Consider the following 25,241-nt stretch of genomic DNA (forward strand, 5'->3'; position numbering starts at 1 on the left):
TCCTGCGCACGGCAAGATTTCCTGGATTCAGGCCTGGATGATTTCCTCCGCAGAGGTCCGCGGAGGCCTAGCCGCCCGCCCTGGGGCGGAACGCGCGGGCGCGGGAGCCTTGGATACCGGTTACAGAGGCAGGCGGTGTCCGCGGGGTGCGGCGGGGACAGGGTATCCCCTGCCTGCACGCTCCGGGCCCGCCGCCGAGCTTCGGCGGCCCTGGGCCTGGATCCCTGGTCTTTTGTTGGGTTTCCTGTCTGGTGCCCACGCCTCAGCAAAGGCGAGAGAAAGCTAGCTTTGTGTTGGTGTGGTAAGAAGAGACATCTGGCCTCCCCGGGAGGCCGGAGGGATGAGGGTTGCAGACTGAGCCCCGCCCGGCCTGTGAGGAGCTTTATCAAACAAACCCCATTTACAGGCGCTCGCAATTCTGTTTCGAAAAAGAAAGGCTTAATTATCAGGCGGCAACATTTCTGTGACAGAAACAGACAAGCCCAGTTCTGCTGCTTCCTATTGTGCCTAAGCAAACTGGTTTACAATTCTGAGCTTCAGTTTCCTCTCTGATGAAATGGTAATAATTATACCCCAGCAAGGAGGGAGACTTCCTTACAACTTTTACTTTTTAAACCCTAAGTATGCTTATCCATTAAAATAGTAAAGTACCCACTGCAAAGAGCTGTGTTGAATAGAACCTAAACATGCTTGCTCCTTCCTGAAGTATAGGGAGATTGGGAATCCTGTGGGTGACACAGGCTCTTTTCATTATCCAGTAAACTTAAAAAAAATTTGCGTTGTTCCCTCATCCCTACCTTGGTGTTTCCTCGTTTCCTTTGCTATTTTCTCGGTATTGTCCTTCCTCTAGATTTAATTGAATTTGGGCAGGCTTGCCTGTGTTGATTTAATTTACATTACTATACTTTGACGTAAATGATTTCAACAATGTCAGTTTGCAAATGTGTTTTAAATGAGTTAGTGACTGGTTGAATGTGACCAATTCCACCAGTTTCCCTGTTTCTAGTCTTTTTCTCTAACCTATTTACATAACACTTCAATAACTCTTACATGTCTGTCAAGGTTCTAATTCAGGGCACACTTTTAGAATAGGAAGTGATGTGTGCTCTCACATAGTCCAGCATACTTTATATGTCAAGTATAAAGTATACATAAATAAACTGAGATCAGATGCTTTAGTAACTCCATGAGGACAGAAACTTCTCTCCAGACCTTCTATGATCTCCATTATGCCTTGCACATAGATTTAATCACGTGAAAGGACTTCAACACTTGTTGAATTATTAGACTAATAATCAATTAACTTAATGATTCTACTGTCACATTTTATGCGTACTTCTTATCTTTATCACAGTTATTCATTTGTAAAGGGTGCAAACACAAATGCCTACTGGAGACAAGAAGGTAATTTAAATGAGCAGGCCAGTCCAGGGTCACAACAGGGAAAGATGGGGACAGCGAATAACTGGAGGGCAGATGAGGCAGCTACTTCTTATTGAGAATGTGAGCCCAGCATGTTGCCAAATCTTTGATTTTCAAGAGAAGGCAGAAATCTAGAGATTTATGTGAAATTGATTGACTTTCAAGTGTTGGAAACTAACTAAAAATTGTAAAAATCATCTCTGCAAGATGAAATTGACCTCCTCACCTCCAGTTTGGGACTTCTGGTACAGCTATTTATTTTAATAAGTGCTTTTCATTCTTAACACAATATGGAAGGGACTGTCATTGACTACTTTATAGCCAATCTCCACTCCTTCCTTAAAGTTTTATTCCAAGTAGCAATATGCCCAGCTGAAAGATACTTTCCAGGTGCCTTTACTGCCAATACTATGGTATATTCATGAAGGCAGCTCTGCTGTATGAAATCTTGTCCAGCTGGTTATGGATGTGCTCAGGAACACCAACTCACCTAGCGCTTCTTTCACACTTCAACATGGCCCTGAGATTGTAGGTGGCTAGTGATATCTATGTGGAAGGTTTTGGCTGGTCATTCTGAGAATGCTTCTTAAACGATGACTACTCAGCTGCAAAGCATACCCTTTTAACATTCCCCCTTCCTAATTCTTCCAGCCTGGAATGTGCACGTGATGGTAGGAGGTTGACCAGCTGTCCTGGACCATGAGACAATCTTGAGGATGGAAGCCTGCACTAAGATGATATAGTAAAAGGTAAAGAAGCCTGGGTCCTTATTCACTGCAGAGTGCCTGCATCTCATTATATATGTAAGAGAGACTAAAGCAACTGTCCTGTTTAAGCCACCTATTTGGATTGTCTGCATATGCAACGGAAACTAAACCTAACTAATAAATACAATTTTTATTAATAAAGTGTTTTATTTTAAAATAAATTCCCACCTATTTAAAAATAAATTCCCTATCAACACAACCTATCTGCCCTCAGGGTGCCAGTAATTTCTGTTAGTATTGGCTAAATCCAGAGGATACTCTTCAGCCTTTATCTTAATGTTCCTGAGGCATTTGACACTGTTGACCCCTTTCTCCTTGGACCATTCTTCTTCCAGGCACCAAACTGAGGAGAACCTGATAAGGCCTAAGATATTTCTGCTTCCACCCTCTCCTCTTTTATCTGTCTTTACCAAGTGATGCTAAAGTTAGTCTGGAAATATAAAAATAAAAAATAGGAAAAACACAAGGCTACAATAATTAAAGTAAGAATAAGCTGATAGATCAATAGAATAGACTGGGAACCGAGAAATAAACCCAAATCTTGTTCTCAAACCCAAGTTCCTGTGCCTGACGAACAGTGAGGCTAAGCAAACCAAAATGTCAGAGTTTGGAGCAGGGAAAGGTTTATATTGCAGGACCAAGCAAGGAGAATGGGTGGCTCGTGCTCAAAACCCCTAAACTCCCCAATGGTTTTGGAGGAGAAGTTTTTAATAGGCAAAATTTGGGGTGAGGCCTGCAGGGTGTGTGACTTTCTTCTGATTGGTTGGTGGTGAGGTAACAGGACAGGCAGTGCTCCAGAAATCTTGTGTTCAGCTTGAAGTTACCATCCTCCACCTGGGTGAGGACCTTAGTTCTGGCAGAAGAACTCAATATATATGTTGTCATATATATTCTGAGGAGGAACCAGGACCCTGCCCCAAGGGTGCACTATTGTTTCGTGACTGCTCTTCCTTTCCTTCTTCATTCCCTCCCTTCCCTGATTAGCAACTGTTTGAATCTGCTCTTTAGAACTCAGGGAAGCTCAAGGAGGCTGAATAAAGTCTATGGACACAGGAAGGGTTTGTACCAGGGAGGGCCCCACAGGTCCTGCCTTGTTTCACAGGGGAAAAGAACAAGTTAATAAACATGTGGAAAGAAGTTTAACTCACTATTAATAAATTAATGTGATGTTGCTTTTAATTTATGAAATGAGTAAAGACTAAAAAGCTCAACAATACTCAGTATTGGTGAGAACATGAGGAAACAGGCATTCCAGTATACCATGAGAGGGTAAATTTGGAGAACATTGTTGAGAGCAACTTAGTAATAGCTTAAGAAAAACAATTTTAATGCACATACTCTTTGAACCATCTACTCCTTTTCTCTCCCATCTGTACAAAGATGATTGATTGGACTTCCCTGGTGGCACAGTGGTTAAGAATCCTCCGCCAATGCAGGGGACATGGGTTCCAGCCCTGGTCTGGGAAGATCCCACATGCCACGGAGCAACTAAGCCTGTGCGCCACAACTACTGAGCCTGTGCTCTAGAGCCCGCGAGCCACAACTACTGAGCCCGCACACCACAGCTACTGAAGCCCACGTGCCTAGAGCCCATGCTCCACAACAAGAGAAGTCACTGCAATGAGAAGCCTGTGCACCGCAAGGAAGAGTAGCCCCCATTCACTGCAACTAGAGAAAGCCTGTGTGCAGCAACAAAGACCCAAAGCAGCCAAAAATAAATAAATTTATTAAAAAAAGATGATTGTATAAGGATTGTCATTATAGCATTGTTTGCATTTGTAAAATGCTGGAACCAATATAAATATGCTTCAATAGGGGACAAGTTAATGAAAATACTATTCAGTCTTACAATGGAATACTATGCAGGGACCAAAAAGAATAAGTTAGATCTCTATATACTAATATGGAAAGATGTCTGAGATTTATTCATTCATTCATTCATCCATCCATTCATTCATTCATTTAAGTGTTTGTTGAGGGTGTACCATGGCTCTCTTTTAGGCTCCAGGATACAGCAGGGAACAAAACAAAGTTCCTGGGCTCATGGATTTGCTTTCTAGGGAGAAATATGGATAATAGGCAAGCTAAGAAATAAATACATAGTATGAAAGATCCATGAAGAAAAATGAATCAGGATATGGAGGATGAAGAGTGATTGGGGCATTACGTTATATTGGGTGGTCAGAGGAGGTTTCTCTGATGAGGTAGCCAAATGGCTGCTGCAGTTTTGAGTCTCAAATCTATATGTCATTGGACATTTAACCCAGAGAAATGAAAACTTAACATTCACACCAAAAGTTTGCATAAAGCATTATTCATAATAGCCAAACTTGGAAACAGTCTTCAATAATGAGTGGTTAAACAAATTGTGGCACATCCATATCATGGAATACTTTTCAGCAATGAAAAGGAATGAACTATTGAAATACACAACTTGGATGGATCTCAAGGGAATTATACTGAGTCAAGAAGGTCAGTCTCGAAATGTTATATTCTGTATGATTCCATTTATAGCATTCTTGAAGTGACAAAATGATAGATATAGAGAACAGAGTAGTGGTTTATGGTTTATTGAGAAGGGGGAAAGGAGGTGTCTGTGACTATAAAAGGGATCCTTGTGATGGAACAGTTCTGTATCTTAACTGTGGTGTTAATCACATGTGATATCTACACATGATGAAACTTCATAGAACTAAATACACACACACACACAAGTGCATATAAAAACAAGTGAAATCTGAATAAGGTTGGTGGATGATATCAATGTCAATTTCCTGATTGTGACAGTGTACTATGCTTATGTAAGATAGTAACATTGGAGGAGATTAGGTGAAGAGTATACTGGGTTTCTATTATTCTTACAACTATATGTGAATCTACAATAATCTCAGAATAAAAAGTTTTTAAAATTTTCTGCACATCACAACTTCCATGTCTTGTCTTCTTCCAGTCAAACAAAGCCCTGTGTTTAAAGGAACACTATGGGCTGCTTGGCTTACATTTGGCTTTTACTACCCACCCCTGAACCAGTTAATGTGGCAAGGGGGCTAAGATGATACTCACAGGTCAATGCCAGCCGAGACCCATCCTTGAAGTCAAAACTCTGCAGACCTCCTAGGTACTATGCAGTGGACTAGACTGGATGCTGGTGAAACATCCACAAGATCTGCTACATCACCTTCCCCTATTCTGACTGTTTAGTCACTTGGGCCCTATATCCTTTACAATTAGGTTCTCCTGCATATGATAGGAAAGCCCAAAAAAGGGTTTTTATCTCCCTCATGTAAAAGAAGACCAGAAGAAGGCAATTCAGGGCTAGTATGGCAGATTCATCATCCTTAGTGGTTTAGTCACTTTCTGTTTTTCTGCTCCATCATTCTTGGGCATGGTACCTAACTCTCAAGATCATGTCATAGTCCAAGATGGCTGCTGGAATTTCATAATCCAGACAGGATGGAGAAAGGACAAAATGTCACTTGTCCCAAATAACTGAACCCCCTTTTTTAAAATGGTGGCCATTTAATTAATTGTCCAAACTTGAACACCTTTGAGAGAGACAGTGGGTGCTCTTAATAATTGTACAAAGACAACAGGTGGAAATAGGAAGTATCCCAGATAAATCAAGGCAAATCATCACTGTGTCTTTGAAGGCTGTCCTATTCAGAAGGTTCTTCTACTCCACAATAGCTTTTTATTTACGAGCGTAACTTAAAAATAGTCCCACTTGGTCAGGGCTATGTTTCTCCTAGCCCAGCACTTTGATTCAAATATAGTGAGAGGGAACGATGCTGTCCTAGACATCATGTGAAACATGGCCAGGGCCAAACCCTCCTTGGCCCTCATCCTTTCCCTCTCTCCTTCATTTTCCAACATCTTCCCTCAGTCAAAATCCAAAAGTCCCTATGAAACAGACCTGAGAAGTATGTGTATGCCCCATGCTGAGTCATCTCATGAGCTAAACTCTCAGTTGTGTTCTGAGGGGACCACCAGGAATAATACTCCTATCACTAGGGAAATTCCTAGTGTTTAGAAGTTACCTCCCAGAAGAAGACAAAGGCCAGACGTCTCTTTAGATGAGGCCAAATTCCTGACTACACAAATACCAAGAACGCAGGATGATAAAACCTTCATAAAAATATTAGAGCTGGGGCTTCCCTGGCGGCGCAGTGGTTGAGAGTCAGCCTGCCGATGCAGAAGACACGGTTTTGTGCCCCAGTCCGGGAAGATCCCACATGCCGCGGAGTGGCTAGGCCCGTGAGCCACGGCCGCTGAGTCTTTGCGTCCGGAGCCTGTGCTCTGCAACGGGAGAGGCCACAACAGTAAGAGGCCCGCGTACCGCAAAAAATAATAATAATAATAAATAATAATAATAATATTAGAACTGTCTCAAACTTAGTGTTGACAAAAAGTTAATAGTCAATCTAAGAAAGCAATAGAAAATTTTATTTGAGCCAACCTGAAGATTATAACCCCAGAGTCTCTCAGAAAGCTCTGAGGACCACCGGTTAGAGGTCAAAGTACAGTTATATACATTTTTGAGACAAAGAGTTATACATCAAATGACATACTGACAGTTTACATAATCCAGATCTGCATGTACAAAGCGAGTAGAGGGTCATCTTGAGCCTTTACAAGATTAAGAAGGAATGTTACCTCCTGAGGAGGTCTGGTTAATGCAGATGCACTATATACACTAAAGGGGAGGGAGGAGGCCCAAACAGGCAGAGAAAAGTTTCATGTTTACATTTTTCTTGTCTTACCATAAAATATGAATTTTATTTCATCATTAGTATAAGTAAAAGCCTGCTGTTCGTCATTCATTTTATCCCAGCTTGGAAGAGCATTTCAGGGTAGCTTGTGAAAGGAGACGAAGTAGGAAACACCATATTCCCTTCCTTTTCAGCGTCTTGCTGTTTTTTGCTCTCTCATTGACTTGGAGATGATGGATGGCTGGGGAGGGGGATGCAGAAAGCAAAATGGAGGGTATCACTACATCCACAATTAAAGAACGCTGGAGAGAAGTGATCAAAGGACTCCCAGTAATATGGAGGCCTTTCTGCTTTGGGGTGAAAAGTGGGTGGATCTTTTCTACCTTTTGAAGTTTATACCATGTGCATGCCTTAATTATGCAAAACAAACTAAATTAAGAAATAAGGACACAAATGAATTCTCAAGTATTTAAATTACTTTTTTCTGCACAGAGAAATGGATATTCTGTTTTAAATTTTAAACGTTTAAAATGGTTTTGCTTGATCAGAAGAATGACTTTTGTTTCAGAAATTTACTTTTTGATTTTGAGGAATATTGGCTCATTTATAAATAAGGTCTGAAATTCCTTTTAACAGTAAAAAAGCATAAGGTATTTCATTTTGAGATAGTGGTCTGTTCATTCCACATCCTCTGAAATTTTCCATTCTAAGACAGCATTTATCTTGCTATTTTAAAATATATTTATATTCAAATCTAGGTATTGGTCTAGTTGAGACTATGTGAGAAAAACAAGGAGTGAGATGCAAAGTTGTTATAAAGAAAACAGCAAAGAAAAAAATTGTCCAAAAAATTAATTTAAAAAGTATGGTACATGCTACAATGTTATTGTCATTATATGTCATTTTAACAAATGTGTATACTGATGTGAAAAGATATCCAACTTATGTTGTCACGTTAAAACAAGTTGCAGTACGTTATGTAGAATAAATTAAGTTTTTGTAAAATAATAATATACTAATGTAAATACTGAAACAATACCAGAGGAATATAAACAAAACTAATAAGTGTGTGGTGTGCTGGAAAGACTGGGAGGAGAGGATAGATTATGAGTGACTTTTTTACTGTCTAGGTTTTTTTTTTTTTGGCTGCGCCATGTGGCTTGTGGAATCTTAGGGAGTCCTAACCAAAGGACCACCAGGGAATTCCCTACTTTTTAGGTTATACATTTCTGTAATACATATTTTAGTTTTACTAAAAGCCCATATTATTATTTTTTTTACTAAAAGCACATATGATTTTGTTAGCAGAAAATACAGTACAGATAATTTAAAAGTTACAGAAAAGGAGGGGTAGTTATAGAGAGCTAGGCAAGAGACTACAAAGGGTTACAAGCAAAGAACTCAAGGCATATGCTCTCTGACATTTTTTTTCTTTCAAAGTTTAAAACTCTAATACTTTATTGTATGGTTAATACTCTTTTCAACTACCTCAAATCCTTTGTGGCACCTATAAGAACATTAATAAGTAAACTATTGGGAGGATATTGACAAGCCGTGAGAGAATCTGTTTTGGAATAAGTTTACAAGTGACTACGTGGAAGAAAATTTGGACAGGCAGTACTGATAAATTTGGCTACATAAATTCATGAAAACAAAGCAATGGCGATAAAATTGCTTGTGGAGGACAGACTCTGCATCCTCAACCCTTACAGGAGGGAGGTTCCATTGAAGCTTTGTGAGCATAGGAGTGACGTATTGATGGTGCAAGCCATAGTAAAGGCAATACCAACCAGGAGAACCGATTTGGGGGCTATTGCAATAATGACACAAGAGGACATTAGTGGGGTAAGAGCTAATAGAAACACAGGAATGGGCAGGTAAGCAGGAAAAAAATCAGGATACTCAGTGCCATTCTTAGCTATTTCTATGGAGAATGAAGCTGAAACAGGCAAGGAGGAGAGAGTCATCTTAAAACAGAGAAATTAAGAGGTGTGCAGTCATGAAGTGAGCAGGAAGCAGAGAGAGAGAGTAAGACGTCTGATAAAGGAGAGGAATTTGCTTGCACTTTGGGAAGAGATCTCCTTCTGAACAGGTGTGGCTCTGTAGTTTTCTGACCAGCTCCCAGCAACCCCACTGAAACAGAACCCATAGGGAAAACTCTCAGGATGGACTACTATGGATCTAAAGGAGGACTGAGAATAAAGAAGAGAGGGAAAAAATCAGGAAACTTTTAAGAATAATTGATTTGCATATTCTTCCTCTTATTCCTTCAGGTTGATGGAGAAGGAGAGATGGGTGTTTCATTTAGTAAGTACCTATTTAGAAGCTAGTATAAACTGGGCTCTGTTCATTAAAGCACAAAATCCTTCTAGATCCTACAAGGTAGTGCTAGTATCATGATCTCTAGTTTATGGCTGGGGAAATTGTTAACTAAATTGTCTAAGGTCACAGAGTCAGTGAAAGACAGAGCCAAGACTAGAATCCAGGTAGACTGGCTCCAGAGTCTAAGCTCTAACCACTACAGTAAGTGGCCTCTCTATCTGACCCAAGTCTCTGCTAGACGACCTTTTTTTTTTAATCATATACCAGTATTGCTGAGTTCGTTTAATTCTCATAACAACATTCCCTGGTGTAGGTTATTACTTTAGTGACCAGTGTAAAGAGTCCTAGATTAAAGAGCAATCTAAGACATGATACAGGATAGAAGAATTCAAGGCATACGCAGGTAATGCTGTCGCTGAAAAATGTGATTATCTTTAGTCATTAAAATTTTTTTTTCTTGGCTGCACCGTGCGACTTGCAGGATCTTAATTCCAAGACCAGGGATCAAACTGGGCCCCAGCAGTGAAAGCACCAAGTCCTAACCACTGGACTGCCAGGGAATTCCCTGAATATTATTTCTTTTTGAATTGGCAATTAGCTTACTGACATTTAACTGTCTTCCATTTCCTGAGGATAAAATCTTTGGAGACAGTGGGGGGAAAAGCTAATCTGACCCATTCTTTCAAACAACAAGGGTTTGGGGGATTTCGTTGAATACCAGCACTTTGATATGAGCGGAGGGTGCCTGGTAAATACCCTCTGCTTCCTGCCCTTATGAAGTTTACAGGCCACTGGGGCTAGGTGGGGGCAGGATGGTAGCTACTTCCAGCATGGTCACCATCAGTTTCCTTCCTCTCCATATGCATGTGACATGCATCATTGAGAGGTACAACCTATTCTTGCCTTGAATCTGGACTTGCCTAGAATGCTCTGACCAAGAGAGTATGGCAGAATGATTCTACACTGATGCTGGGCCTGGCCTACAAGAGGACTGACATCTTCTGCCTTGGACTCTTAAGAGTTCTCAGCCACCATGGAAGACGTTTGTATTAGTCTGCTCTGGCTGCCATAACAAAAGACGAGGCTGTGTGGCTCAAACAACACAAATTAATTTTTTCGGTATATTTTCTGGAGACTGGAAGTCCAAGGTCAAGGTGTCAGCAGGGGTGGTTTCTCCTGAAGCCTCTCTCTTTGACGTGCAGACAGCCACCTTGTCTCTGTGTTCTCACAGGGCCTTTCCTGTACACGTTTTTAATGGTGTTTGTTGTTGTTGTTGTAGTTGTTTGATTGGGCTAAGTGACTTTACTAGAGAAAGCCAGGATTACAAAGGACTTGAGCGTTGGTATTGGGGCATTTCTTCGTGCCAAAGGTGAGCACAATATTTACAAAGCCCTAGTTGTACTGCATACACCTCTTGGCCCGGCCCATCTTCTTTTTCTCCTGTTTGGCCACCTTGGGAGTCTGACCTCTTACTTTCCCAGCACCGGCCAGGGAACCATGGACTTCACCTCTAAGCACGTGGCTGGCTACTTCCAGAGTGCTCAGAGCCTCCACCCCACACTGACCCACGGTAGCATCATCCTCTAGGATGAGAATGCTCCTGCCAGGAGCACGACTTGAGGGATGCCCTCCAGGGAAGCTACATGAGCCTTGATTTGGGCGACTGTCTCCTGACCCGTCACCTCGAGAGTGTGTAGCTCCTGGGCGAAGACACAGAACTGCATGTCGGCCACTGAACCACGGCACCACTGCCGCTACCGCGAAGATGGAGTCGTGAAGAAAGAGCTTTAATGGCGCTTTTTGATGAACAGAAGTTTTTAGTTTTGATGAATTCCACTTCATCAACTTTTTTTGTTTTTTGGTTACTACTTTCTGCAACTCACATCCACATCCAGTCTTCATGCTCTAGGCCCCTAAACCGCACTCACCATGCGCCTTTCTGGTCTATACTAACTCGCCGGTTTTCTCCCCAGGTCTACACTGGCTCGCTCACTTCCCCGCTGAGCTCCCGCCAGTTCGGTTGGTTTGCCAGGCATCTTCTCGGGAACAGAGCCCGTGCTCTGTGTCCTTTCTGGGAATGAATAAAGGGAGTTCTCTCTTGTCCAGTCGGGGGTCGGTTCCGGGTTGTTAGGATCCTTGAGCCACAGTGCCCCGGGGCTTGCAGGGAAAGGCAGAAAGAAGGGAGAGGAGAGAACTGCCAAATTATATCCCGGACTGAGAGGAAAGCCTCGCGAGTTCAGTCAAAGTTGCTGGCTCTACTGAGAAAGAAGGTTCAGTTAATTTTTAAGGATTTACATTCCCATTTTTTCGGATAAACCCTAGACTGCAAAAGAATTTAACAGCCCATGGTGAATGCACTTTCAGCACAATTGCAGATTTTACTCATTTGGGAGAGTGGTGCCGGGCTGTCAGGATGGCCGAGTGGTCTAAGGCGCCAGACTCAAGCTGTAGTCTTCAAGCTTCCTTCCAGAGAGGTTTCTGGTCCCCGAATGGGGGCGTGGGTTCGAATCCCACTTCTGACAGACTGTTTTTCCTCCTGCTCTAAAAGCAACCACTACCACTTTCTCAGCCATTTTTTGTTTCCATTCATTCTTCTCTCTACTTTCCCTTTTACAGTCCTAACGACGGACCCTCAATTAGGAAAAGAAAGACTCTTTCTTTTCCGTTTTGGTTGCTACTTATCACGGATCACGTTTTGCTCTGCACTCTGGTTTGTTCATTAAAGGCGCTTTTACTAAACGCTCGTTAACCCTGGGGAGTCCTGGGAGAAAAATGAGTCTGGTGGGAACAGAAAGACATGTACACAGACTCGGTGATTATAGGCTGCTCCTGAGCTCACGGGCCATTAGGATCGTAGTCTCATGTCCTTTCTCACTGCCCGAACCCATCAAAAATTAAAGTGCGGAAATTGAAAGCAGCGTGGTTCAGTCTGTTACAGGATTGGGTTGTGAAAAGAAAAGGAAAGGTTCCACCGAGATTTGAACTCGGATCGCTGGATTCAGAGTCCAGAGTGCTAACCATTACACCATGGAACCCCTGTTGCATCAACGTTTCTACACTGTCCATCTGATATCTCTTTCCTTGTGCTTTCTAGTTTTTTTTTTTTTTTTTTTTTCCTTCAATTGAGGTATAGTTGATTTACAATACTATATTCGTTTCAGGTATACAACATAGTGATTCAAAATTGTTATAGATTGTACTTCATTTAAAATTATTTTATCCTTGTGCTGTTTAATTAAAAAAATTTTTTTGATGAGAGAGATGTTTGGAAAACAATTTAAAATGAAACGTGCCAGTTTAACCGAAAGCTCTGCCTCTTCTTCCTAATTGATTTGGTTGTTTGTTTTCATTTACGGGGGCGTTTTTTGGAGGGATGGAAAATCTCTGCTCTTTCAGCCGAAGGGCGACGGAGAAGCCGAAAGCAAGGATGGGAGGTGGGTGGGAGGGGACTTTCACTGATTGTTTCCACTGAGCCTGCTTCCCAGATTTCTATCCCTTGATGTCAGGGTCAGGGCAGGATCCTGATCCAAGAAAATGGATACCTCTGGAGGTTTTGATTTTGCCTTCATTTCCGACCCACGCAAAGGCAAATTGGATTTTAATCTTGTCGTTCAAAAGGGAGAAAAACATTAACATCTTTTTTCTACAGCTTCGCTTATTCGTTCTAGGATACTTGCCTCCAGAGCAACTTGGAGTTTCTTGGTGCTTCCTGCTTAGCTGTAATCATGGGCTTGCCATTTTAAAATCTGTCCTCCCTCTCCGAGATGCCTTAAGTGCAGGACCGGTTCTCATTCCTCTTTAACACCCTAAGGTCTGGTACATAGTAGAAGCTTAATCAATGGCTAGTTGTATGAATGCCTAGATGAAAGGTGGAATGAATGAATGCATGCATGAATGAACGAACGAGTGAATAAATAATCAGGTAGCCCAGCGCTGGACTTTTTTGAATGTTTCTTTTTCCTTCTCTCCATAGGCTAAATCTGGCAAGTCTAAAGGGCATGATTGTTTCTTTTTTGGGGGTGAGGGGTTCCTTTCCAGGTCCTAGCTCCCAGGTGGACATTCCAGTGTTCATATGGCCACACAAATATGTCCTCGAATGTGGATGGCCAAGAGAGGACGTCATAGTGCTGGGTATAGTCATTTATTTCTCTAAACTTTAACTTTATTAACATAGCATGATTATTTAACTGTTAAGAACAACATATAATAAAGAGATCATACATGTAGGTAGCATCACTGGAAGAAACACTCAGGTATAAATTACTACTTTAGTCAGTCTAAATATTAATTACTGGCCAGTAATTCTTCATGTGCCTCTGGTAGTCTCCCAAGGCTGAATTGCTTAGGAATCCCTGAATCATTTTCTGGCTTTCATCCTTTTGTTGTAACTCCATCCAAGCAAGGTGCCTGTCAAGAAATAGCTGCTCAATAAATATGGGTTGAAGTGCATATATCTTTTGGAAGGTGGAGAGGGAAGCAGTGAAATTCAAAGACTTTTGGCCAGGTCACCATAGAGTTCCCCTAAGTGTCTATTCCTTCCCTCCATGCACGTAAACTCTCCGTTCTATCTTCTTGAGTCTCCTAGCCTTAAAAGATGGTCTAAGTTATCTCAGATCCAGCTGAATAATGGACCAAGTCTTTCTTCCCCAGTATAGGTGGCACACTTTTTATTCCATGAGCCACAAGCTTATTTCTTAAAGAAAAATGTCCACTGGTTTTAAAATTACACCAGAACCTCAAAAGCCCACTATTCAATTATAAGCTTTAAACTGCTCTCTGAGGATAGACAAGGCAGAAGGGGTATAAATGAATGTTTTTCAGTCTTAGCACATTTATATCCCAGGAAAGGGTAGGGAGTATAGAGCTGGAAGATAGTACAGATGGCCGTAGGTTGGTTTATTTATTTGTGAGTGTGGAGTTCAGAAGATTACACTTTTCTCTTGGAATCGCTCATGGTTGGTTCATAAATATTGCAAGGTGAATGCAAACAAAGACTGCTGAGGGGGATGACTGGGGGAAGAGATGACTGGGACCCACAATACAGAAGTAATGTGATCCCTGGCAATCTGCGCAAGAATGATTTGCAGTAACCTGGTAGCAGAGCTGAATCCAGAAAGAGCAAGTCAGTGTGGCGTAATCAGAGTCAAGAACCAAGTTTAGCTGGAGTGTCCTGTAGAAATGGGGCTTCAGAACACAAGACTCTACCTCAAACTGAAGACCTTAACGTCCTCCGGGATCCTCAGCTCTGTGTACCTTGCTCATTTCACAGTTAGAAAGATATTCTTTCATGTATTTATATATTTATTCACTGATACTTACTACAAATATCTATTTAGTTTTCATGACGTGGGGAAGTGAGAGAAATATGGTTCTATATCTGACAACGCTTATGACGCATGGGGAAAAGCAGATGATTGCACAAAAATTTCCCTAAGTTATGATAAATGCTAAAATAAGTGATGGATCAAGTGATAACAGAGCATGGCCAAAGCATACCAACAGGAATACCCAATTAAGGGCAGGTAGCAATGAGGAAAGCCTGCCAAAGAAGGGATGGCTAAGCTGAGGCCTGCTACAGGCTCCCCAGCACGTTCCATTTCTCTTTCGCGGTATTTATCAGACTGGGATTTTTTTGAACAATTCTTTTGTGGACTCGTGGATTCACTTATTCGACTTATGAAATAAATATCTACTCATCCTAACAACTCAAACAAAAGTGCCTAAAGTAGAATTTATAATCTCCTCCTTCCCTATCCTCTGACACTGTTATCACTGGAAACGTTGAAGTGTGTTCTTCTATACATTGTACTGTTGTACTGTCCTTTATTTTTGGTAACTATATATCTACAATGTCATTCATAGTTCAGTTGCATTCTTTACCGTAGAAATTGTATCATCTTGGGGCCATTATGCGTCTAATGCTTGTCTTCTCTACACTGCACCAGGGCAGGGACCCTCTCCTTTGTTTCCTTCCAGATCCTCAGTGCCTAATTGTAATTGTGGAGGGAGAGATCAAGGGAGGCTTCCAGGAGAGAGCAACTACCTTGCTGAGGTGTAGAGGATAAGAAGCTTTGAGGGCAGAGAGAATTGCTTGGAGCAGAGACTGAGGGCGCCCAATGGAAGACGCAGAGACGCGCACAGTGAGGGGGGAAGCGCCTCTAGACCGTGTGACCTGAGAGGCAGTTGAGTGGCAAGGCGAGGCGCCTTGCGTAGAGTCGCCACAGCTCAGATCAGCATAATTAGGATTCAAAATGTAAAATGAGAAGGCTTCGGGGATGCTGAGAACCGCGGCCGGGCGGGACCTGTCTCCAGTTGCAAGTGGATTCAGGGAAACTGACAGCTACTCACTGTTCCACCATTTATTGAATAAGGTAATAAGTAAGAACTGTATCTACGGGGCCTAAGTACCTAGTAGGTAACACATAGTAGGAGCTGATTTCTTTTCTTTTCTTTTTTTTTTTACATAAACGAATGAATTAAATGAAGGTCTGTTATACGTTCGAAACTATTGGGTGATGAAACTACAATAACGGAGTAAGTACCACGCAGAGTAGATGCTCATTAACTTTTTGTTATTTGAAATAATCAGTTGAAGGCCTGTCATGTGATGAACACTGTTTTGGGGGACAGTACATATGGGTGTTATCTCTGGCCTCTGGGAAAAGCAGAAGTGGTAGGAGAGGAACCTACCTGAACTTGGAGCCTGTGAGAACTGTGTATTTTGGACATGAAAGAGTACCTACTCAGACAACGGTGAGGGGAAAAAGGTCATTGGCAGCGGTGGGATTCGAACCCACGCCCCCGAAGAGACTGGAGCCTTAATCCAGCGCCTTAGACCGCTCGGCCACGCTACCTCCCACAAAATTTGGTTTTACATGCATGTCATCTGACCCAAACTGCGCCCGTTTCAGGTCCTTTTTCTCTCCCCCCCACCTCACCCGTGCCCCCGCCACTCTGAGCTGTCTCCGCGGGCCCTTCCTCCAGCGTTCCCCTCTCCACTCCCAGCACAACCTGAGAACCCCCTGACCCTGACACTTTGCTTTCTCATGGCTCCCAGGTTCACCGTGAACGGCGACGGCGCAGGTGGCGCGGGAGGAGGCTCCTGCCTCGTCTGTCATCAGCATAGGAAAAAGGAGTCACGCAGACTGACAGTTCCAGTGGATGCTGTGGGTTCCAGATCCACTTGGACTTCAGGGAGTAAGTCCCCGGACTTCAGGAGTGAGCAAGTCTGGGCGTTTGGCTTGAGCCCGGGAGCCGCCAAGGAGAAATGAGGAAAGAATCTTGAGGCCCCCTCCCCCTTCATCTATCTCAGGAGACCAAGCTCCTCCATGGAACCTCACGAGGGAGGCAAAGAGTACGGTCCTTGTTATTTAAGTCTTGTTTGCCTTTCAGAAGGTAGCCCATCTCCACAGGCCCCGGTCATACCGAGCAGAACTTCTGCAAAGTCCGCACTCAGTTGCCCTCACCGCCCCTAAAGTCTTCGCAGGAAAGTTTGCAGGGGAAACGGGGCTGGGCCAGTAGTCGGGCCCTTACCTTGTTCCGTGTGGCTTTGCCATCCAAACTTCGAATATTTTAGAGGCGAATTAAACCATGGTTCCGCCTTCCTTTGAAACACTGATTCAGAGAATTCTAAAAATGATTCCTTTAATAAAGTTGGTAGATGTGTTGTATAAGTGGCAGTCGCAGTTGCCTCCTTAGCGCAGTAGGCAGCGCGTCAGTCTCATAATCTGAAGGTCCTGAGTTCGAACCTCAGAGGGGGCAACGTTAAGCTTTTCTTCCGTTTGCGTATAAAAAAAGGAAAATTCGGAGGAAATTGCTCTGATGAAACTAAACGGGAATTTTTTTGTTTAACAGAACCATGTACTGTTCAGATACAAAATAGTAATTTTCAGTAAGATTAAATACTCCAAAAGTCTTTTTATACCAATTGTAGATAGAGCTAGGAGACTTTTAGACTGACTTGTTACAAAAACATTAAGGTCAAGAAACTTACTGGTTGAGAGGGAGAAGGGGATGAAGGGTTACACTGGGGATGTGGAAGATGTAGTATGATGTGCAAAACATTTCTATTAATTATTGATTATATTTTGCCATTCTTCTGGAATTACCACCAGATCACAAACGCCATCCTACATGAAAAAGAAAACATTTCCCCCCCCCTCAGTCTCTGCATTGGACTTCTTTTCCTGCTTGCAGTGTTCTTGACTGGGTCTCTAGGTCATCCAAACTGCAAAATACAGGAAAGAGTAACAAGAGAAACAGAAAACGAAGAAAGAAGAAGTGATATTTAGAGAGACAGGATAAGCACCTGGCTCAAATAAAAACAAGCAAGAATCAAAGCAGAAATAAGGACACAGAGAACAAACGTATAGATACCAAGGGGGGAAGGGAGGGTGGGATGAACTGGGAGCTTGGGATTGATATATATACACTACTATGTATAAAATAGGTAACTAATGAGAACCTACTGTATAGCACAGGGAACTCAGTGCTCTGTGGTGACCTAAACGGGAAGGAAATCCAAAAAAGAGAGAATATATGTATATGTATAGCTGATTCACCTTGCTGTACAGCAGAAACTAACATAACATTTTAAAGCAACTATACTCCAGTAAAAATTAATTTTAAAAAAAGCAAGATTGATATTTAATATCCAGCTCTTAACATCTCAGCTTGTTGAGTGGGAGGTATTGAACAGATATTTATTGAGCACCTACTATGTGCCAAGCACTGTTCAAAGCTGTGTCCCTTACTATTAATCCATTCCCGCTCAGCTTCAAATTCACCCTCTTCTGTGATGTTGGCTCTGGCCATCTGCAAATTACATATCTAAAACTTTGTCAGTTGGCTTTCTCTTAGGTTCTGTCAATAAGAGGAACTAGAAGGAGCCGGGGAGGCGGGAGAAGAGAAGAGGAACTGTTTTCTGAATTTTGCTATTCCAGTCAGGGTTGCTCCAACAATGGTAGTTGATTCCAACCACCATTCTCTTTGTGCTCTTCCTTAGAGGCCCAACCCCTACCCGTTTTTCCCCTCCTCCCTAGAAGGTGGTAACTACTTTCCATAGTTATTATTTCTGGGTTACCACAGTGTTCTCAGTTGAAATACCTGGTGTTGTTTCTGAACTAGACCTTGACTGATACATAGGGGCTAGGGATACCACACTGTACACAACAGAAATTGCTCCTGATCTCATGGACTTTACTATGTTTGAGTGGGACATGGTAGACTGCAAATCTGAATTTTTAACAGCAAGCTCAGGAGATCAGATCTGAATGCAATCACCTGAACAAGTTTTTGGAATCCCTCTGCACATATCCAGTTATCTCATATTGACTATTGTGGGGAAGGTCACTTCCTCCCAAGATTCTCCTTTTTTTGTCTGATCACTCACGGCTTGCCTGCTGATCAGAACTGGCGGCAGTACCCTCAGGTATCCACAAGTCAGATCAAGAACAGAGCAAACACTCCATGCTTTCCAAAGAATTCTCAAAAGATCCAAAGTGCCCTTTCTTATTCTGCTTTATTGCTGCCTTTCCAAGTAAAGGGTTTATTAAGGCAATGCCCTACTGAGAGAAATGAATTAGTTTGACACCTCTTCCTCTCTAGGTGCTCAGGAAGAGTCTGGGCCCAAGTCTTCTGCTTCTTTCCAAATGTTCCCAGTCTCTGCACCATTCCCCAACACTGCCAAATAGTCAGTAGGTCAAGTCTACATGGCTACACAGTAACCTAATTTGTGTTTTCCTATCATCTCTTGCCTCACGCTGACACATTTCTTTACATGAAACCAACATAATCTTTTTGAAATCATCTCTGACCATGTTGCTCCTCTCTGCTTAAAATCCCCGGTGACTTTATATTGCTGCAAGGATGAAGTTTGTACTCTGCACTCCTAGCCATAACCTCTGAGCCTGTCTGTCTCTCATCTGTCCCTGCCTTTCTGTTTACCTTGCCCCCCACCTCCATCAGTATTGTCCCAAGATATCTGCACTCAAGCACCTCAGGCCTTCTTTAAGTTCTCTGAAAGTATTCTGCTTTTTTGCTCTTCCTAAAATGCTGGAGTCATGTTTTTGTCTAATCTATTACTATTAAACTGTTGGTTCTCAGTTTAAACATCATGTCTTGGGAAAAGTCTTCTCTTACCCCCTGGAAGAGGTCACCTCCCTCTATAATCCACTGTCTTGGAGATATGGGGTGGGGGACACCTATAGCTTGCATACGTTTACCTTAATTTTCTACCTCTATGCTCCCTTTATCCCTACTTAAGTCTATTAACATTTTCCATTTTATCTTATTACAGTGAAGTTGTGTAGACCACCTCAAATCTATTTTGAATAGTGGCATGAATAAATACATAAGTTAGAAATGTACTACGTACCATTGTGGTAAACCCAACCTTTGAGGAAGAAATTTCTGTTGCAGGATTTAAGGGAGGAAAGTGGATGAGAGATTAAGTAATTTGTCTAAGGTGGCACAACCAACCAATTAAATATGATTTTCTAATTCATCTATTTTATAATAAAAATAATAATGATGATAACACCTAACTTTCATTGAACTGTTAGCATGACCCAGACACTATTCCAAAAGTTTACGTGTATTATCTCATTTAATTTGGAAACTCTGGTCATGAGATTATACTTGTTTGTTTCTCTACAAACCTCAGTAACCTGTACTTTTTCCTAAGAACATTTATCACAATGGCTGTTTAAACATTTATGGTGTAATTCATTGTTTAAAAGGCTGACTCTCCCTTCTAAAGGGTAAACTCCATGAAGGCTGAGGTGGTGGCTTTCCACTGCTGTAAACCAGGGGCAAAGCAGAGCTCCTTGCTCAGAGTAAGTTCTCAAAACCTAGTTGTTAAGAGCTTTTTCTGCTAGGCATTCTTAAGGTCTGGGGGGAGACTGGAACACAAATTGTGAAGATGAAGCACAAGAGGGTCCAGGTGATTACATCTCTAGTAACATACAACTTTTAGAAGTAATTGTTTATATTACTCAAATATGAGCGTTATCTTTTTCTTATGACCTGGGGGCAGAAGTAGTTGTGAGCCATATTCAAAGAGGCAGGAATGGAATTAGGAATAAAGGAAAGGAACATGAACAGAATTGGAACTTTGTTCATGTACTTTTCTTCACATTAGGATGTACAGGAAACATGCTGCAACAAAAGGGGACTGGGTAGTTCACTCGGTAGAGCATGAGACTTTTAATCTAAGGGTCTAGGGTTCAAGTCCCTGTTCAGGCGTCACTTTTGACTTTTACCATCCAGTTCTGACTCCACCCTTGCAAACCATCCATCTCTTTACACGGTATGTGTAAGTGACTCAGGCAAACGCCAACGCCAAGGTGAATAGATGGGACCTTTACTGTAAGATGAAGGGAGCTAGCATTTAAGGAGAGCCTTAGAGTACATGGCTTTGTACCAGAACCAAATAATTTCCTAAGAGTGAAGTAAGAGTTGGTAAATGAGTGGCTGAGGAGGTTTTTCTGGACATCAAAGTGCCATAAAGGTAACAAGAATATCTAACCAATGATAATGTAACTTTATTTAGAAATATACTATGATCAGAATTTCATCTCTTCCCAGAGGCAGCCAACCCACAGCTTGGCTTGGTTGGCTTTTTGGTGGTGAATGCGCCAGACCATCATTGCCTAATATCATAGTCATTAATATTTTATTACTTCCTTACTCTGATTATAGGTTCACAGAGCAATCTTCTAATGTTCTTTGCTTCCCACTATAGAGTTTATTTTACAAGGGAAAGAATATGCTGGTCAACCATCAATGCGGCTATAATATGTTCATACTCTGGCTTGGAACGTCTCTGACATTTGGTTATTGCGAGTCAGTCCTGTAAGCCTGGAAAAATCTGGGTGAATTAAAAACTAGTTTCTGATTCTACAAAGAGGAGGAACAGATTCAGAATAGTGGCTCCAACAAGAATCAAGATTCTCTAAGGAACAGCCCGAACAGCCAGACCATCCAGCTATTTGGCGTCTCTACAGTCCTTAACTGCAGCTCTTAAACTGTAGCAGATGTAGGCTCCTGGAATCAGAGGCTGAGGGTCTAGAAGACACAGTTAAGATGTTCCCTAGTATATACCTTTTTCATTCTGCACCAGAATGAACTGTTGAGAGAACTATCCTGAAATACAGGTCCAGATATTTAGCAGGAGCAGCCTAAGTATTGCCCTCTCTTTTTCCAGCACGGACTGGGCCAGAGAAGTATGCCTGCAGGATGAACTTCAGTAGGTGTGACTCCTGTGGGGATTACTGCAAAAATCCAAATTTGAGATGTTGACCGCCGGAAGCAATATAGCGGTAGGGAATATGGCAAAAAAAAAACCCAAAACAAAAACAAAGTAACGTTTAATATGCTAATTAATTCACTGACTTATTTGACAAGTGTTTATTGTTTGTCTGATACTGTGCTAGGCACTGGAAATACAGGAGTGGATAAAACAGACATACTTCTTAGGACACTAGCCACTGAATTTAAGCCCCACCCCCACCCCCATCCAGTATGATCTCATGTAAATTTAACTAATGACATCTGCAAAGACTCTATTTCCAAATAAGGTCGCGTTCTGAGGTTCTGGGTGGGCGGGCATACATTTTTGTGGAACAATATTCAGTGTAGTACAGATGGGAAACCAGTTAGGACCAGATTAGATAGGGAGGCCAGGGCAAGGAGATGGCATGTATATATGAAGAGGAAACAAGAAGACTTACTGAGAAAACTGAATGTCAGATTTTCATATATCTGTCCATTCAATTTTTTTCCCCAATAAATTAGATTGCGCCAATAGGATACTGTTCCAAGAAGAAATAGCAATCAGAGGAACTTGGACAAGAGGTTGTCCACTGGAAGGAGCTGAAGATAACAAGTCATTATACATAAATAACATCTTTCCATATTTTTGCACCTACCAATCAGGAGGAAGAAAGCTTAGGCTTGAGCTCTTTGACCAGCACACAACTGGCCCAGTCACTAGGAAGTAGACTTTTGCCAGACGAAGGCGGTAACTGGTTGGTGGAGGGCGAGGGCAAAAATCAAGCTGCCCCCTCTGAGGTTCGAACTCAGGACCTTCAGATTATGAGACTGACGCGCTGCCTACTGCGCTAAGGAGGCAGGCGGCCGAGTGTCCTCATCAAATATCTTTAGCACTGGAATTTACCTTGCTTAAACTTCTGTCTTGCTCTGTAGTTCCTTTACTTTAAAATCTGAAAATGAAATGCTCCCCTGCAACGGCTTAAAAGTGCAACAACTTCTACAACCTGAATCAGATGAGGAAAGTCGTTGTCGATGCCACTGCCTTTGCTCCCCTCGTTCTGAACTGATGACCCTCACCTCTCACAACAGAAGGAGAGTTTCCTTAACTTCTTGCCCAGATACCTGCACTTAACCTATACCGGCGTCCATCCCTGTGGTCTCTAGGGAAGAGGAAAACGGCCCACTTCCTCTCTCACTCTCCCTCTGTCTTTCCATACCCGATTCTTCTCATCAGTACTTTAAACACGTTAAAGTGTTTATTACCTTAAATGACAAAACACTTCCTTTGACTCGACGCCTCTGTCTCAGGCTGTCGCTCTATTTCGTTTATGCCCCTTCGCAGGCAAATTTCCCATAAAGCGGTCTGTCCTCATTTTAAGAAAACACCTCCCCAAGTCCCATCAGTTTCTCAACAGACTACAATCTTCCCTGACCACTGCTCCGTCCCGAAGAAGTCCAAAGGGGGTTCCTGGACATATGGGACTTGATGCTTTAAAGAATAAGGTGTCCTTGGTGCGAACTCTTGGGAATCTGCTGGTATGAGAGAGCTGTAGTTACAGAAACAGGAACAGGTGAAAAGCTTGGCTTACCCAGTCTCCTGGTTTGCCCCGGGAATGTCTTGGGAAAGCCGCAACTCCTGGGAAACCTCTTCCCGGGCTGAGAAGAGTCAGGGTTTCAGAGATGGGTTGCGGACGGCTGGGCAAAGTACCAAAAACACCCTATGACACCTTTACCTCCGCTGACGCCCCCGCCCCTGGAGGGCTGAGAGGAACACTGATTTTATTGCCAAATTGAGGCGGCACATATTATTCGACTTCTGTAGTTGCAATCTCTGTTTTTCCCCTGGCCGCTGATGAGGGCAACCGGAATTTTTGGTTCGCAATAATGGGCAGTCCAGTGTTGCATCTCTCTGAGTGCTGTAACCTAAATATGCGAAATAGGTCTGCCTGTAGATTAACTGTTGTGCTTTTTATCGAAATAATGTTAGCTTAATTTTTAACATTGTGGATATTTCGACCATATGTCCTGAGTCTAGATAATGAAAATGAGAACAAACGACTACCATGTGAATGCCAGCATGACCCAGACCTCACCGAAAAAGTCTATATGGCAGATGGAAGAACACATATAACTGGATTAGGGAGGTAAATTACCAAAACAGAGTACTGCACAATATGTAGAAAAGGATTTGGATTTGGGCATAGTGGAGAAGGAGGTGTGACAGTACAAGGGGAGACTGAATCTCCCAAGTCTGGGTTAAGACGGGCGAGAACTTTCGAATCAGAGGTTTTTCTTCTTCTCTAAATGACACCAATGCTCAGTCAAAAATAGTGTTGGGTATAATACTTGAAAAGAACTCGCATTCTCTATTTCCTGATTCAAAGGTTGCATCCCGAGGGCAAACAAAAAGGGAAATTTCGATACCGTGTATTGGCCTCTTGTACTGTGAAGCCGATTCTGTCGGATGACCTTGTTCTCTACAATATAACAACTTCAAACGATGTGTCAAGTTAGGCAAGAAAAAATGTTCCCCTAGCTCCTACGACTTTAATTTGAAACATGGTGTCGAAAAATCATCTTCTTGATTTGTGTGTAGATTTAATAAAACCACTAGATACATAAAACAGAAGATTGTTGATATTTTGTTCAGATACAAACTAGGCCATGCTCATCTATCTGCACATTTGGCAACAGTGCAAAAGTAAATTTTGGCAAATTCCGTTTAGCCTTACCAAAGAAAATAAAAAGATCTTATCTGCTAAATGTCCTGCACTCCTTGTACACAGACATTGCTTTAAAGGATTGTGGTTTGCTTACTCATGATATTGAGGCTTTCATGGTTTATTGAGGTTTATGGTCAGTTTTTATTTTCTTCAAAATGTGCAGAAGCACTTACTGAGATTTTTTTACTTCACAGAAATGGAATGAGATAGCCTCTTTAGGCATATGCCTACAAGGTGGCTATCACTGTGGCTGGCGATAGAAAATACTTTAAAATATTGGCCTGCTGTAAAATCTTTATTTTCAAAGTGTGGGGTAAAAAGAATGTCCTTATCTAATTTGGAAATACTTTGAGGATGGGAATGGAGAAAAGTACTATGGTAAAACAGAAATGTATATATGCTCTTTCTCCAATATTGTTTGATGTTATGTAGATTGGGACAAAAACTCATACACTAAAAAAATGATTTATTTGGGGGAAAATATGACTGCTTCAGAACAAAATAATAACAACAATAATAATAATTAATAATAATACCAGAAAGGAACAGCCAAGTAGTCAAGTTAAACACGACTTTCTTAACTTATTTGCTGAAAGTATAACTTATTTGGAATCCAAGTTTTATTTCACAAGTTTAAATTACTGCTGTGCTTTTTATCAAGATGAGAACTGAGCAAGGAGCAGGTTTGGGGGATGGGTAAGAAATCAAGAGATCTTTTAACATGTTAAGTTTGCGATGCCTTTTAGACATTCAGTGGAGATGTCAGTCATGTAATTTGATCTGCTCAATGGAGAGATGGGGTTGAAAGTTTAAGTCTGGGACTTCTCAGGGTATAGATGGTATTGAAAGCCAGGTGATCAGGTGAGCTCAGGTAGGGAGAGGGTGTATGTAGGGAATACATGAGGACTCAGGTCAGGACCCTAGAGAACTCCAAAATTTAGAGACTGGGAGGAAATAAAGAAGGAACTACATTTAAGTGGGGCAAAAAAAACCAAACAAACAAACAAACAAAAAAACCAAGAGAG

At 42.0% G+C, this 25,241-nt stretch overlaps 1 long non-coding RNA gene, 5 other non-coding genes and 1 pseudogene across 7 annotated transcripts; 3 read left to right on the plus strand and 4 right to left on the minus strand.

The window, feature by feature from the left end:
* Positions 1–61: 61 nt before the first annotated feature.
* On the plus strand, positions 62–5,094 carry LOC109551489 (uncharacterized). Of its 2 annotated transcripts, none has more exons than XR_002178261.3 (3): positions 62–559; positions 2,074–2,171; positions 3,570–5,094. It is a non-coding gene; the product is annotated as an uncharacterized lncRNA (long non-coding RNA). The 2 variants fall into 2 exon arrangements; XR_012334375.1 differs by having other exon boundaries at positions 62–301.
* A 5,431-nt stretch (positions 5,095–10,525) lies between these two features.
* LOC101338414 (ubiquitin-like FUBI-ribosomal protein eS30 fusion protein) lies at positions 10,526–10,944 on the minus strand (annotated as a pseudogene).
* A 683-nt stretch (positions 10,945–11,627) lies between these two features.
* Positions 11,628–11,742, plus strand: TRNAL-CAA (transfer RNA leucine (anticodon CAA)). The gene is made up of 2 exons: positions 11,628–11,665; positions 11,697–11,742. It is a non-coding gene; the product is annotated as a tRNA-Leu (tRNA).
* A 441-nt stretch (positions 11,743–12,183) lies between these two features.
* TRNAQ-CUG (transfer RNA glutamine (anticodon CUG)) lies at positions 12,184–12,255 on the minus strand. Its single transcript has one exon. It is a non-coding gene; the product is annotated as a tRNA-Gln (tRNA).
* Positions 12,256–15,992: 3,737 nt separating this feature from the next.
* Positions 15,993–16,074, minus strand: TRNAL-AAG (transfer RNA leucine (anticodon AAG)). Its single transcript has one exon. It is a non-coding gene; the product is annotated as a tRNA-Leu (tRNA).
* Positions 16,075–16,908: 834 nt separating this feature from the next.
* On the plus strand, positions 16,909–16,981 carry TRNAM-CAU (transfer RNA methionine (anticodon CAU)). Its single transcript has one exon. It is a non-coding gene; the product is annotated as a tRNA-Met (tRNA).
* A 5,297-nt stretch (positions 16,982–22,278) lies between these two features.
* Positions 22,279–22,351, minus strand: TRNAM-CAU (transfer RNA methionine (anticodon CAU)). Its single transcript has one exon. It is a non-coding gene; the product is annotated as a tRNA-Met (tRNA).
* Between the last annotated feature and the right edge of the window lie 2,890 nt (positions 22,352–25,241).

Source organism: Tursiops truncatus, chromosome 10 (assembly GCF_011762595.2).
Source record: "Tursiops truncatus isolate mTurTru1 chromosome 10, mTurTru1.mat.Y, whole genome shotgun sequence".
NCBI classification, from domain to species: Eukaryota; Metazoa; Chordata; class Mammalia; order Artiodactyla; family Delphinidae; genus Tursiops; species Tursiops truncatus.